Source organism: Kogia breviceps, chromosome 7, assembly GCF_026419965.1.
Source record: "Kogia breviceps isolate mKogBre1 chromosome 7, mKogBre1 haplotype 1, whole genome shotgun sequence".
Taxonomy (NCBI): domain Eukaryota; kingdom Metazoa; phylum Chordata; class Mammalia; order Artiodactyla; family Physeteridae; genus Kogia; species Kogia breviceps.
The window spans coordinates 66,041,700-66,056,649 of NC_081316.1; the positions used below are offsets into that span (position 1 = coordinate 66,041,700).

Below are 14,950 nucleotides of genomic sequence, written 5' to 3' on the forward strand. Positions count from 1 at the left end.
AAAATATTTCAATTCTTATTTTGGGGAACTAGTACTTGCTCTACCCCCTACTTGGAATCAATATTGTAACAAATAAAAAGTAGTAAGTAAAAAAATATTTTTAAAATATAGGGCTTCCCTGGTGGTGCAGTGGTTGAGAATCTGCCTGCTGATGCAGGGGACACGGGTTCGTGCCCCAGTCCAGGAAGATCCCACATGCCGCGGAGCTGGGCCCGTGAGCCATGGCCACTGACCCTGTGCATCCGGAGCCTGTGCTCCGCAACGGGAGAGGCCACAACAGTGAGAGGCCCGCGTACCCCCCCCCCCCCCCGCCCCCCCCCCCCCCCCCCACACACACACACACATAGAGAGAGAGAGTTTTAAAATAAAACACAAGGGAGGGATTCTGAATCTGTGATGGGTAGAAACCAGAATCAATTCTGAAACTGTTCCCATTGCCGCTGAAGCCCAAGAGGTGGCTGTGCCCATGGCCGAAATGGACAGAATGCATTGCTAAGAATGGCATCCTGTGTGAGGACCAGTCTTTACCAATGTGTACCAAACTTTACCAATGTGTACCAAATTAGGCCCGGTCCAACTTGGCCAGGTCCAACTTGGGAACAATAGCCCTCTTCTAAGTTAGTCTCATCTTGTCCATTGCCAGTACCTATTCCCAGGGTCGCCGAAGGGGACAATGTTCCCCAACACACCTTGGCTGTTCCATGAGTTGGGGACTTGCTAGTTTCCACACTTTGGAGAGGACCTGTCAAGGCCTGCTGTTGCTGCTCTGGCACCAAGTCCCTTCCCCTGAGGGCACCTCAGCAAGATAGCATAAAGCTGGTTGTATTCTTCTACTCAAGATATCTTGATAATCGGGAGTGGAGTTGGGGGAAAGGATTTTTACTTAGCTATTAAATGGATATATTTTCTTTGTGTTAGGTGCCTGGCTGATGGACTGGGTGGATCAGGCACTCATACTCTCAGGTGGATGAAGGCACAAAATCTGTGGCAGGAGACAGCAGGGGACACTGTAGCTACACAAAACTTTTCTGCCCCATTGGCCTCTAGGTTTTCCATATCTTACTCAAGTACTCTGCATTGTTATATTACTCAGCATCATGCCTGTCTTCCCTATAAAATAAGATAAAATGCTCAGCAGAGTCACATCCACATAGCCCCCAGCTCTTATTGTTCCCTGATCTAAATCCATGTTTCTACACCTATCCCAACTCTTCCTCCCACTCAGTCCAACAGTCAAAACAATCTTTCTTCCCCCTGAGCTCTCTAGTTGTCATGGTAACCAAAAGAGAAGTGCAAAGAAAGAATCATGTAGCAAGGCTAGATACAAAATTTGAGCTACTCCCAGGTGACTTGCTAAGACCACTTCATTTCTTTTCTTCTAGAATGCATGTAATAAATAAACTAGTCTGTGTGGTTAGTTTTAACTGTTTAACTTGATTAGTTAAAGAAAGGAGGTGGGGGGGACTGGTTCAACGTATTTTAAAGAGGCATGTTGCCAACCTTTAAAGCAACTTGATTTAATTGCTTCAGGTTTTTAAGGACCTCATGAAAAAAAACTTCAAATGGGACTCACCAATGAAATTAATGAAATTCCACTCCAGACAAATAATATTCCATCTCTTGATGATAAAGAATGCTTTAAGTAAAAGCAGGTAGTCCACAGCACTCCATCCTTCCTTGCTTACTTTGCTTTGATTAAGATCAAACATAGAAACAATTTCTCCAAGTATTTCATGACTACATATCATAGGGAGAAAGGACTGCTCTTGGGACAGAACTTATGCCAAATATTTGAAAAAGTATTTCATGAGGTCAATTATTATTTCCTCTAATGTAAAAGTTCATACACTAAAAATAAGAATTGAGCTCCTGCTAATCTCTACATTAACTTGTCTCTCTCTCTTGAGGTCCCTGCGGAAGATGTATGTTTTGATGCTCTCCCCGGGAAATTTTGATGCTACTGTGCATTCAGGAGCTTAGGATAGTGTGGCCTCTCTGTCTCTTGCTCTCTCTTTTGGTGTCTCTGTCTCTCTCTCCTTGTTGTTACTTTTCCTGTCTTTAGCAGATATTGTTGGAGCCACTTCTTCCTTTTCTCATGCTGGCAGACCTCCACTTTTGAGTAGATTCCACCTTCCTGCCCAAGGCTCTTCAGCTCCTGCATACTCCAGGAGGGAATGATGGCTGATCTAAAGTACTCATGTGGTCTCATTCTCCTTGCCAGGGACTGATTAGGCATGTATCTAATCTGGGCAATTAGATATGAGTAGAAAGCTGCCAAGGACCTCTGGAAAAGGTTTCTCAGGCTAATAAAAAGAGATACACAGTCCTTTTCTACTCTCAGACATTATTGGATTCAGATGTGACGACTGGAAATGAAGCAGTCCCTTACAACTATGAGGACAGGGGTAACACACTGAGGATGGCACAATTCTGAGCCACTGAATGAATAAACCCTGCTGTGGTCCCAATGTAGAACTTCTAGTTATGGGAAACAGTACATCCCCCTAAGGTCATAACCAGCTGAGTTAAGGTTTGTTGTTACTTGCAGCTGAAACATTCTAACAAAATTTCTCACAAGTTTCTCATGGATAGCTAAGAAATGAACACACACTATCAAATTCTATCCAATTTGTAATAACCATTAGTATTAGAAATAATTGGGAGGGAGACACAAGAGGGAGTAGATATGGGGATATATGTATATGTATAGCTGATTCACTTTGTTATAAAGCAGAAACTAACACACCATTGTAAAGCAGTTATACTCCAATAAAGATGTTAAAAAAAATAATTAACACCAGAATAAAACTGACAATGGCTAAAATTACATACAGTAAAATTTGTTGTTTTCAGAGAATCAAATCTTCAAAGGATTTATCTATTTCCATTTTTAATTGTGGAAAAATTCAAAAGAATAGAAACTAGTATAATGAAGTCCCATGTACCTATCACTTAGCTTCAACAACTGTCAACTCAAGGTCAATTCTGTTTCATCTATACTCCCACCTACTCTTTCCACTTCTAGAATATTTTGAAGCAAATCTGGAGACCTCATATTATTTCATCAGGAAATACCTCTAAGATTAGCAAGTATCTCCAAGATATAAGGACTTGTAAATATATAACTAAAATAACATTATCATACCTAAAATGAATGATAACTCATTATTAACATTAAATACCTGTCAATATTCAAATTTCCCAAGCTGCTTCATAATTTGGATGGTCAATTTGTTCAAATCAAGATCAAACAAGGTGTGCAGATTAAATGTGATTCACATGTTTCTTAAGTCTGTTTTAATCTACAGTTTTCCCTCTATTTTTCCTTATAATTTATTTGTCTCTCAAAAAATACATTTAAAATATCTACTCCAGAAAAATTAGATTTTGTGGAAATAATGGCCACAAAAGAAAATTCAAAAAGGCAGAGGTTATGGAAACATTTGATATGGATGAAAACTGATCAATGAATCAAATCTTTGTTGTAAAATGTAAAGGGAGAAGAATTTATTTAAAAATGATTTTAGGAAAAATAAAAATAAGAGAGGAAAACTGGGAAGAAATAGTATAAAATATAAAATTTATCATGGCATTAAACCAGTGTGGTAGAATTTACTACATAAAATAGTTTCTTAATGAAAATTCATCAATATTGACCTAATTCTGATGAATATTGACCTAATTCTGATGAGATTCTTTACTCTCAAAATGTCCTCATGGTTGAAATAGTGGTGTTAAAATAGTATTAAAATAATGGAATCAGAATACTTAATACTTGTCTATGAGATATCCAAGTGGAAAATTCGATGGGGTTGGGAGGCCAGAAGAGAGACAAAGGCTGCTGTCATTGATTTGAGAAACATGATAAATTAATTCATGATTGAAGCCACAGGAACACACACAAAAATCATCCAGGAAAAATGTGAAAATTTAGAAAAGGGCTCCAAAAAGAACCCCAAAGAATATGCATTTAAATAATGGGCTATTAAAAGCCAGCAACGAAGATAGCAAAGAATGTCATAAATTGTGGTGTTTTGAATGCTGTGGCAGCCTAGAGAATGCACCTCCAGACTTCCAACTGTAGGGAAGGTAACTGACTGGGGCTCCCATTACTGGACTCTGAAATTTGCTGCTGTGTTTGCCACAGAACCATGCTAGGCATTGATCTAGATGTTGTATAAATGATGCTGATATGCTCATTAACTTTCCAGGAAACATGTTATAGTTTCTAAAGAGGTTAAGATGTACCCAGATCTTGAGCCATACCTTCCTTCCTCTATTTGCCACTTGTGGCAGCACTGCTAAATACCTACTGAATCTCATTTTTCTTTTTCCTTACCATTAGAAATTTGATTTCCTAGGAGTGGCTGTATAACATACTTCTAGCCAATGAGATGTAAGGGAAAGTCTACTGAAAGGAGCTCATAGGGAAGCAATTGCTTTTCCTGTATTAAAAAAAGAGGGGTGGGCAAACTTCTCTGACAAATACCTTTAGCCCTTCACCTTTCACTCTTCTTCTTATCTAGAATTCAGATACAATGATAAGGTGGTTTAGTGATCTTTTAAAAATAGTCTTTTTTTTTTAAGAACAATTTTAGGTTCACAGTAAAATTCAGTGGAAGGTACAGAGATTCCCCAAATACCCCTGCCTCCACACATGCATAGCCGGCCTCTCTTACTATCAACATCCCCCACCAGAGTAGTAATTTGTTACAGTTGATGAACTTAATCACCCAAAGTCCATAGTTTACATTACCTTTCATTCTTGGTGTTGTACGTTCTATGAGTTTGGACAAACGTATAATGACATGTATCCTTGGTTACAGTATTGTATGCAATAGTTTCACTGCACTATAAACCCTTTGTACTCTCATTCTTCTCTCCCCACTAACTCCTAGCAAACAAAGTCTTTTTACTGTCTCCATAGTTTTGCCTTTTCCAGAATGTCATACAGTTGGAATCATACTGGCTTTTCAGACTGGCTTCTTTTCAGACTGGCTTCTTTTACTTAGTAATATGCACTAAGTTTCTGCCATGTCTTTTCATGGCTTGATAGCTCATTTTTTAGCAGTGAATAATAGACTTGACCCTTGGACAACACAGATTTGAATTGTGAGGGTACATTTATACATGGATTTTTTTCCAGAAAATACACACAGTACTATATGATCCATGGTTAAATCTGGGATGTGGAACCACAGATACACAGGGCCAACTATGGGGCTCAAGCATCTGTGGATTTTAGTAACTGTGGCAAGTCCTGGAACCAATCCCCTGTGGATATCATGGGACAACTGTACTACATGGTCTGGATATACCACAGTGTCTTTATCCATTCACCAATGAAGGATATCTTGGTTGCTTCCAAGGTTTGGCAATTATGAATAAAGCTGCTATAAACATCCATGTGCAGGTTTTTGTGTGGGCATTAGTTTTCACCTCCTTTAGGTAAATACCAAGGAGCACGACTGATGGATTTGATAGTAAGCATATGTTTAGTTTCATAAGAAACTGCCAAACTAGGGGCTTCCCTGGTGGCGCAGTGGTTACGAATCTGCCTGTCAATGCAAGGGACATGGGTTTGAGCCCTGGCCCCGGGAAGATCCCATGTGCCGCGCAGCAACTAAGCCCATGCGCCACAACTACTGAGCCTGAGCTCTAGAGCCCACGTGCCACAACTACTGAGCCCACGTGCCACAACTACTGAAGCCTGCACGCCTAGAGCCTGTGCTCCACAGGAGAAGCCACTGCAATGAGAAGCCTGCGCACCGCAATGAAGAGTAGCCCCTGCTCGTAGAGAAAGCCCGCACACAGCAACAAAGACCCAACACAGCCAAAAATTAATTAATTAATTAATTAATTAATTAAAAAATAGAAACTGCCAAACTATCTTCCAAAGCAGCTGTACTATTTTACTTTCCTACCAGCAATGAATAAGAGTTCCTGTTGCTCCACATCCTTGTCAGAATTTGGTATTGTCAGTGTTCTGAATTTTGGCCACTCTACTATGTATGTAGTGGTATCTTATTGTATTTTAATTTGCATTTTCATGATGACATATTATGTGGAGCACCTTTTCATATGCTTGTGTATCTTCTTTGGTGAGGTGTCTTTTAAGGTCTTTGGTCTATTTTTTTTTAAAACAGTTGTTCATTTTCTTATTGTTGAGTTTTAAGAATGTGTTGTATATTTTGGATAACAGTCCTTTATCAGTATGTCTTTTGCAAATATTTTCTCCCAGTCGGTGTGTTGTCTTTTTATTCTCTTAACAGTGTCTTTCACAGAATAGAAATTTTTAATTTTAATGAAGTCCAGCTTACCAATTCTTTCCTTCATGGATTGTGCCTTTGGTGTTGTATCTAAAAAGTTATCACCAAACTAAGGTCATTTGTGGTGGTAAGGTGTGGGGGGAGAGGAAGTGCCTGTAGTCCTAAGATTAGGTATCAGTCTTTTAATGTGCTTGTGCCTCTGGAGTTTGAACTTGACAAGTATTTCTTAGTCCTCCCCCAACCCTTAGGTGGGACAGGATGGCTAGAGTAGGCTGGAGTTGGGTATTTCCCTTTCCCCAGGTCAGTTAGGCTCTGATACAAGCCTAGCAGATTAGACTCTGGTTAAATAGTTTCTCCTGAGGGCAGACCTTGTTAAGAAGAATAGATGCTCTGGCATATTCAAAATGGCTACTTTCCCCCTTGCCCTGCCAGAAGCACAGGGGTTTTTCTCCAATATTCACTGTGAGAACCTGGTCAAGCACCAGGAGGTGAAACTGACAAAAGTATAGGAACCCGCCCCCCCATATAACTGGGCCCCCTGAAGTTTTTGACTCTCAAACTTGTCCACAGTAAGCCTCTCTCCAGCAATTCATCAATTACGGTTTAGGTTTTCCAACCCTTGCACTGGCTCCTGAGAAGGTTTCTGCTTGTGGGTTTCTGCTCCAGTAAGTTTGTGATTCTTTTTATATGCCCGTGTCTTCGGGCAGCAGTTTGCACTGTGACTTCACTTCTCTGATGGATCCAAGAAGAGTTGTTGATTTTTTTTTCAACTTGTTCAGATTTTTACTTGTCATTAGGATACAGTGGTGATTTCCAAGCTCCTTACATGCCAGACCAGAAACTGGAAGTCAATAGTCATCTTTTGACCATGCCACATGTTATGGATGATAGAGAAGGAGATAAAAGGAGGCTGGTCATTGATGATGTCTTTGACTTACTGCACTTGGATTTCCTTCCTAGGTGCTTCTTGTTATTTGGAAAATAAAAATACACCTCTCTTTGGTTAAGCCACTGTAGTGTGGTTTTCATTACAGGTAGCTGAATGCAATCATAACTGATACATTTTTTGGCCATTTCACTCCTCACTGATATTCCTAACTAAAGAGTGGGCAGAAAAATTAAATATCATATATGATATATAACTTGTTCCAACTTGTGACTCATATAGAATTTTTTAAAACAATGAACTCCACAAAAAATAATATCTTTTAGTCTTCCCTTTACCATACAATGTGTGTTTTTTCCCCTCTGTTGCTCTGAGTCCAGAATGTGTCATTTTCTTCTAATCCTAGAAATTTCTAGGATATTTCAGGCTGAGGACATCACATCATCATAAAATCATAGCTTCTCTTCCAGAGTCGAGAGATGACTACAACTAATTTAATTTCCCTTTGTCTACAATATACCGCACTGCCTGCATATCACAATATAAGGTAGATCTTGGATTTCAACAGGAAATGAAACAAATTTAGGTATAGAAAATTGACTACTGGCTACCAGTTCTTTCACTGAATAAACAGAACACCAAAAAAATATATTTATAGGAAAACAAGTTACCATACATTTTATAATCATCTACATGCACTTTATAGCATCCACAGCACACTTTCTATGAAATAGAAAACAACATATTATTTCAAAATGAGCTACTGGGTATGCAGAAAATGAAATGAACACAAACTGGGGAAATAAAGGTTTAGAACTGAAATAAATATAAGATACTTCATAATTTTTGAAGCTTAGAATGACACATTAAGTGGCTCTAGGTAAAGAATACTACAACATCACTAAAAGTGGAAGGTTATTTTTGACCTTTCAAAATGTTAACATTCTTCTTTCAAGAGGAAAAAAAAAAATCTTTCCTGTTGGTCTTTGGATATGCCACGATGTGAAGCTGGCAAATACTTGCTTATAAAAGAGGAAGTCATTCATGTCACAGGAGTACAGGGACTTTGACTTGTTCACCACACTCTCTCTCCAATGCCTAGAAAGAGTGCATGGCACAATAGAGGTGCACGATATAACATTGCTGAATAAATAAATGAAAATTAGGATATTTCAGAAAGAATTGAGAAAGGTGACTGACAGATGGTAAAGAACTTGTTTAAAAAAAGGAAGAGAAAATTAATCAATTTGAAGGCTTTTTTGTTGTTGTTCTGTTTAGGTTCCCCTTTCCCCTTCTTCCAGTAACAGAACCCTGCCCTTCCTTTGACGAACTGTTCCTCCTTCATTATCCATTTTATGTGATTCTTCTGGAGTGATCAATCATATTACCCCATGGCCATAGGGGTGGTGGGCACAGAACACAATCTGGGCCAATTATTTCCTGAAACTTATATCTACTGAAGCAGAGAGATAAATCCTCTCTTTCCTTTTGGGGTTGCTAGCTGGGATGACATTTGCCAGAAGCTGTGTGTAGCCGTAACTGTCTTCTTCTGAAGCGTTAAGTAGGAGAGCCTGAGGTACGGGTCAGGGGGCAGAGGGTAAAGCTGAAAAATGGAGACAGAGTCTTCGTGTCAGGATGCAGGGGTGCTTGAAACTAGCTCCACTCCTGCCTTTCTCAGGTACATAAGCCGATAAGTTCCATTTTTTTCATTGTGGTAAAACATAAATAACATAAAATTTACTATTTTAACCATATTTAGGTATACAGTTCAGTGGCATTATGTACTTTCACACTGTTGTGCAAAAACTGTTTTCTACTTAAACTATATTAAGGTTGTTTTTGTCCACTGTAATCAAAAGACATGGTTTTCCCCCCTCTTTTAATTATTCTATTTTAAGAGTTCTCTATATAGGCTCGATATCAGTTCTTTATCAGACACATATTTTGAGAACATTTTCTCCCAGTCTGTAGCTTACCTAATTATTCTCTTAAGTCTGTATTTTGATAAGCAGATGTTTTCATTTTGATGACAACTAATTTATCAATTTTATCTTTTGCTGATTAATGCTTTTCTCTATCCTAAGAAACCTTTTCCTATTCCCAAGTTGCAAAGATATTCTACTTTGTTTTCTTCTAGAAGCTTTATAGCTTTAGCTTTTTGTTTAGGTCTACAATCTATCTAAAATTAATTTGGTGTGAGATAGGGGTCGAGGTTGACTTTTTTTTTTCCAGATGGATATTTAGTTGTTTCAACATAATATTTTGAAGAAACTTTTTTTTCTCATTTGCTTGTTTTGGTGCTTTTGTTGAAAATCAAGTGACTCTGAGTCTGTTTCTGGTCTCTTGAGTCAGTTCCATTGATCTATTTGTCCCTCAGAATGCTGGTACCACACACTCTTTTGGTTGCTATAGCTTTATAGTAAGTCTTGAAAGCAGAAAGTATAAGTTCTCCAAATTATTCCTTCTCCAAAGGAGTTTAAACTAACTCCTCAACTTATTAGATATTATTTTTCTATTGTTAGATAATTACCACCTAACAGACATTATTAGATATTATTATTAGGTATATAGCTGCAGACCCTGGAATTCAAAAGAATATGTCTTCTTTGTTGTGCTTGTTACTTACTTCAGAGATATTTCTTCCATGTCAGTATGATAAAAGAGGCTTGATATTTGTCATTTTGAGCTTTCAACATCCAAATATTCTTCTTTGTTAATTTTGCCTAAAATGTCATATCCCCTTTCCCTAACTCCTATTTATTCTTCAGTTCCAAGCTATGCTATAAAATGAAACCATTTACACTTGCTTAAAAAATAAAATATTTAGGAATATATTTAAGACTTATAAGACCTCTACACTGAAAACTATATAACATTGCTGACAGAAATTAAAGAAACCCTTAAAAATAAAGAGATACACCATTTTCATGGATTGGAAAACTCAATATTGTTAAAATGTCAGTTATCCCCAAATTGATGCAGAGATTTAACACAATTCCAATCACAATCTCAGCAGGCTTTTTTTTTCTTGGTAGAAATTCACAAGCTTATTCCAAAATTTACATGGAAATGCAAAGGAAAATTCAATGAACATTGAAAAATAAGGACAAAGTTGGAGAATTTAGTCTACCTGATTTCAAGACTTACTATGCATAGCTATTCCTTCCCCTAGGATACTTTCCATGGCCCTTCCAGTCTGGGTTAAGTGCCTCTCTTCTGCACTCCCTCAGTATTCTGAACTACAGTCATCAAAGCACTTACCACAGTGCATTTCAATGATGTGTTATTTGTCTGTGCTCCCCACCTTAGATTTCATAAGGGCATGGACGAGGATCTATCTGGTTTACCACTGAATCTGCACCACCTAGAAGGGTGCCTGCACACTACAGACATGTAAGTATTTGCTGCATTAAGTTGAACTTAAATAATTTTTGTTAAAAAAGTTAATATTTTAAAAGAAAACTCATAAAGGTCATCTTTTGCCTGAGAACTATTTACACAGGTGGCCAGGACTCATTTACCTGACTTGGTTTTAAAAGATATTAATATCACCATGACAGAATTAAATAGATTAAGATCATGCAATTCAATTCATAAAAAATTAGATCAACCCTTTGGAAATCAAATGTCCTAAACATTTATAGTATATTGCCCAGTAACTGTACTCTCAAGAAGTTAGATGTATGGAATAATGCAGAAGGCAAAAACAGCTTTATGCACAAAAATGTTCATTGTTATTGTTATTTATTAAAGAAAAATGGAGATAAGCTAAGAGTCATACAAAATGAGATTCATTTAAAGAATAACATGGTAGATCAACTTGATGTAATATTTTACAGCCAAAAGATGATTATCAAAATAATATAATATTTCTTGGGGCTTCCCTGGTGGCGCAGTGGTTGAGAGTCCGCCTGCCGATGCAGGAGACACGGGTTCGTGCCCCGGTCTGGGAAGATCCCACATAACGCGGAGCGGCTGGGCCAGTGAGCCCTGGCCGCTGAGCCTGCGTGTCCGGAGCCTGTGCTCCACAACGTGAGAGGCCACAACAGTGAGAGGCCTGCGTACCGAAAAAAAAAAAAAAAAAAAAATATATATATATATATATATAATATATATATAATATTTCTTAAAATATTATATATATTAAAATATATATAATATTTCTTAAAATATCATTATATTCTATTAGATTATTATATATATTATATTATTATATATATTATATTATATTATTATATAAAATATATAATATTTCTTAAAATGGCAGACTATGGTTTTTTTAAATTAATCTTCCTGCTATAACTAAATAACAAAGCTCAATTAATAGTTTTTCACCTTCTTTTAAATCAAGGAAGAAACATGACAATCCAACAAGAAATTACTAGGCCACAAATGAAGGGAAAAGGTCACCCCAGAGAGTTAACTGGAAATGTGGTTTTTTCCCTGAAAGCATTTGTCAATCCTTAAAATTTTGTACTTATATTAAAAACCCTTTTGGGCAAGAAAGGCAGAAAGTAAGGCCCAGGTTCTGCAAAAGATTGAGAGTCTCATAGAAGAAACTTCTCACAATATGTTGGAACTTTACACCCAGAGTGAGGATAAACTAGGAGAGAAATATCTTACACAGAATTACACCCTATGTAGGGTGATAAGAGCACCAGAGAATTATAAGCCTTAAAGTAACTGAACTCCAAGGAACTTAGCAGAAGCAAATGCAAATCCTTTCTAGATAAAAGTACTTTCCTTGCAAGTCTAAATTTATTCTCACAAATAATTGGTCAAATATAATGTCCAACACAAACACAAGGCTCACAAAGAAACTAGAGTCTATGAGCAAGAACTAGCAAAAGCAATAGACAAGAGAAACAGATCCACAAAGATTTCAGATATTGAACAACTATGCTGTTTATAGATAAGGAAAAGACAAGTTTGAAGATCTCTATAGAGAACAGAAACGATAAATAAAGTTGCAAAAGACTCTAAAAGAATTCTAGAAATAAAAAATACAGTAACTGAAATGAAAACCCCAAAGGTGTTGGTGAACATATCCAGGTACTAGGATGGTGATGGTGGCACACCCTCGGAGGGAATGGAAGCTCCACGCCACCCCATCTCCCCATACTTTGGCCTATGTATCTCTTCCATTTGGCTGTTCCTGAGCTGGAGGAGGAGAAGGCCATGTGAAGACAGGTGCAGGGGTTGGAGTAATGCAGCCATAAGCTAAGGAACACTTAGAGCCACCAGAAGGTGAAAGTGGCAAGGAAGGATTCTCCCCTGGAGTCTTCAGAGAGAGCATCGCCTTACTGACACTTCAATTTGGACTTCTGGCTTTCAAACTCAGATAATAAATTTCTGTTGTTTCAAGCCAAACACACACACACACACACACACACACACACACACACACACACACACACCCCAAAGGTCAAATCCCTGACACACACACACACACACACACACACACACACACACACACACACACACACACACACACACACACACACACACACCCAAAGGTCAAATCCCTGCTCTGAAAAGATGGCTCTTGGCCTTGGCTACACATTTGAAACACCTGGGAGAGCTTAAAACAAAAAACAAGCAAGCAAAGAACCACTAATTACCATGCTCCAACCCAGATCAGTTGAATTAGAATCTTAGGCAGTAAGACCCAGGAGTCGGTTCTTTAAAATGCTATGCATCCAGGGTTGGGATCCATTACTCTTGATCAGGAATGGGCAAACGGTGGCTCAGAGGCCAAATCTGGTCTGCCACCTGTTTTTGTAAATAAAGTTTTATTGGAATACATGCACATACACAAAACCCAAGGCCCACCCAGTTTAGAAGACTGCATTCTGATGAAAAGAAAATTAGGAAATTAGAAAAAGAAAAATAATAAAGATTAGAGTGGAAATTAATGAAATAATGAATAGAAAAGCAATAGAGAAAATCAACGAAACTAAAAGTTAGTTCTTTGAAAACAGCAACAAAATTGACAAACCTTTAGTTAGACGGACCAGGGTGGGGGAGGGGGAGGGGAGGGAAACAGACTCTAAGTACTAGAATCAGAAATGAAAGAAGGGACATTATCAGTGACCTTACAGAAAATAAAAAACAGTATTATAAAGGAGTACTACAAACAATTTTATGCCTACAAATTAGATAACCTTGGTAAAATGGACAAATTCCTACAAACAGATTCTGAAACAGACTCAAGAAGAAATAGATAAATGAATAGACCTATAACAAGTGGAGAGATTGAGTCAATAATTAGAAAACTACCCACAAACTCCAGACCCAGATGGCTTCAACACTGAATTCTACTAAAAGTTTAAAGAAGAATTAATGCCAATTCTTCACAAACTCTTCCAAAAATTAGAAGAGGACAGAACACTTCTCATCTCATTTTGCTATGCCAGTATTACTCTGATACCAAAACCAGAAAAACACATCACAAGAAAACTATAGACCAATATCTATTATGAATATGGTCAAATTAATCCTCAACAAATACTAGCAAACCAAATGCAGCAACATACAAAAACAATGATATACCATGACCAAGCAGGATGCATGTTTAGTCCAACTTCCCAAAATCAATTAATGTATTACTTCATATCAATGTAATAAAAAACCAAAACTTACATGAACATCTCAATAGATACAGAAGAGTGTTTGAAAAAAATCCAACACTCTTTCATGATAACACTCAACAAACTAGAAACAGAAGGGAACTTCAACAATATGATAAAGAATATCCACACAATAAAACTCCAGAGTTAACATTATACTTACTGATGAAAGGCTGAATGTTTTCCCCCTAAGGTCAGGAATGAGACAAGGATGTCTGCTCTTGCCACTTCTATTCAGCCATGTACTGGAGGTTCTAGCCAGGGCAAATAGGCAAGAAAAAGAAATAAAAGTCATTCAGATTGGAAAGGAAGAAGTAAAATTATCTATTCACAGATGACATGCTAGTGTATATGGAAAATCCTAGGAAATTCACTAAAAAATGATTAGAACTAATAAAAAGTTCAGCAAGTTTTCAAGATACAATAAATATACAAAGACCAATTGTATTTCTATACACTTGCATGAACTACTAAAAAATGAAATTAAGAAAACAATTCCATTTACAATTGCATCCAAAAGAATAAAGTATTTAGGAATAAATTTAATGAAAGAAGTGCAAAAATTATACTCTGAAAGCCACAAAACACTGTTGAAGGATATTAGAGAAGATCTATAATTGGAAAAATACCACATGTTCATGGATCAGAAGACTTAACTTTGTTAAGACAAGGATACTCCCCAGTCTGATCTACAGATTCAACGCAATCCCAATCCCAATTCCAGCTGGCTTCTTTGTAGAAATTGACAAAGATCCTTGTAAAATGTATATGGAATTGTAAGGGACCTAGAATAGTCAAAATAATCTTGAGAAAGAAGAACAAAATGGGAGTCATACTTCCTGATTTCAAATCTTTTTTTAAAATATTGGAGCATAGTTGATTTACAATGTTGTGTTAGTTTCAGGTGTACAGCAAATTGATTCCCATGTAAATTATTACAGAATATTGAGTAGGGTTCCCTGTGCTATACAGTAGGTCCTTGTTGATTATCTATTTTATATATAGTAGTGTGTATGTGTTAATCCCAACCTCCTAATTTATCCCTCCTGATTTCAAATCTTACTACAAAGTAACAGTAATCTAGGGACTTCCCTGGTGGTCCAGGATTAAGACTCTGAGCTTCCAGTGCAGGGGGTGCGGGTTCGATCCCTGGTCGGGGAACTAAG

At 37.5% G+C, this 14,950-nt stretch overlaps 1 protein-coding gene across 2 annotated transcripts in view; it reads right to left on the reverse strand.

The window, feature by feature from the left end:
* The window catches only part of POLD3 (DNA polymerase delta 3, accessory subunit), a 179,855-nt gene that overhangs the window by 159,216 nt on the left and 5,689 nt on the right, over positions 1-14,950 (reverse strand). For both annotated transcript variants that reach the window (XM_067038529.1, XM_067038530.1), the window contains exon 2: positions 13,948-14,038. The gene's annotated coding sequence lies outside the window, so the exon portion shown is untranslated. The remainder of the gene's footprint in view (positions 1-13,947; positions 14,039-14,950) is intronic.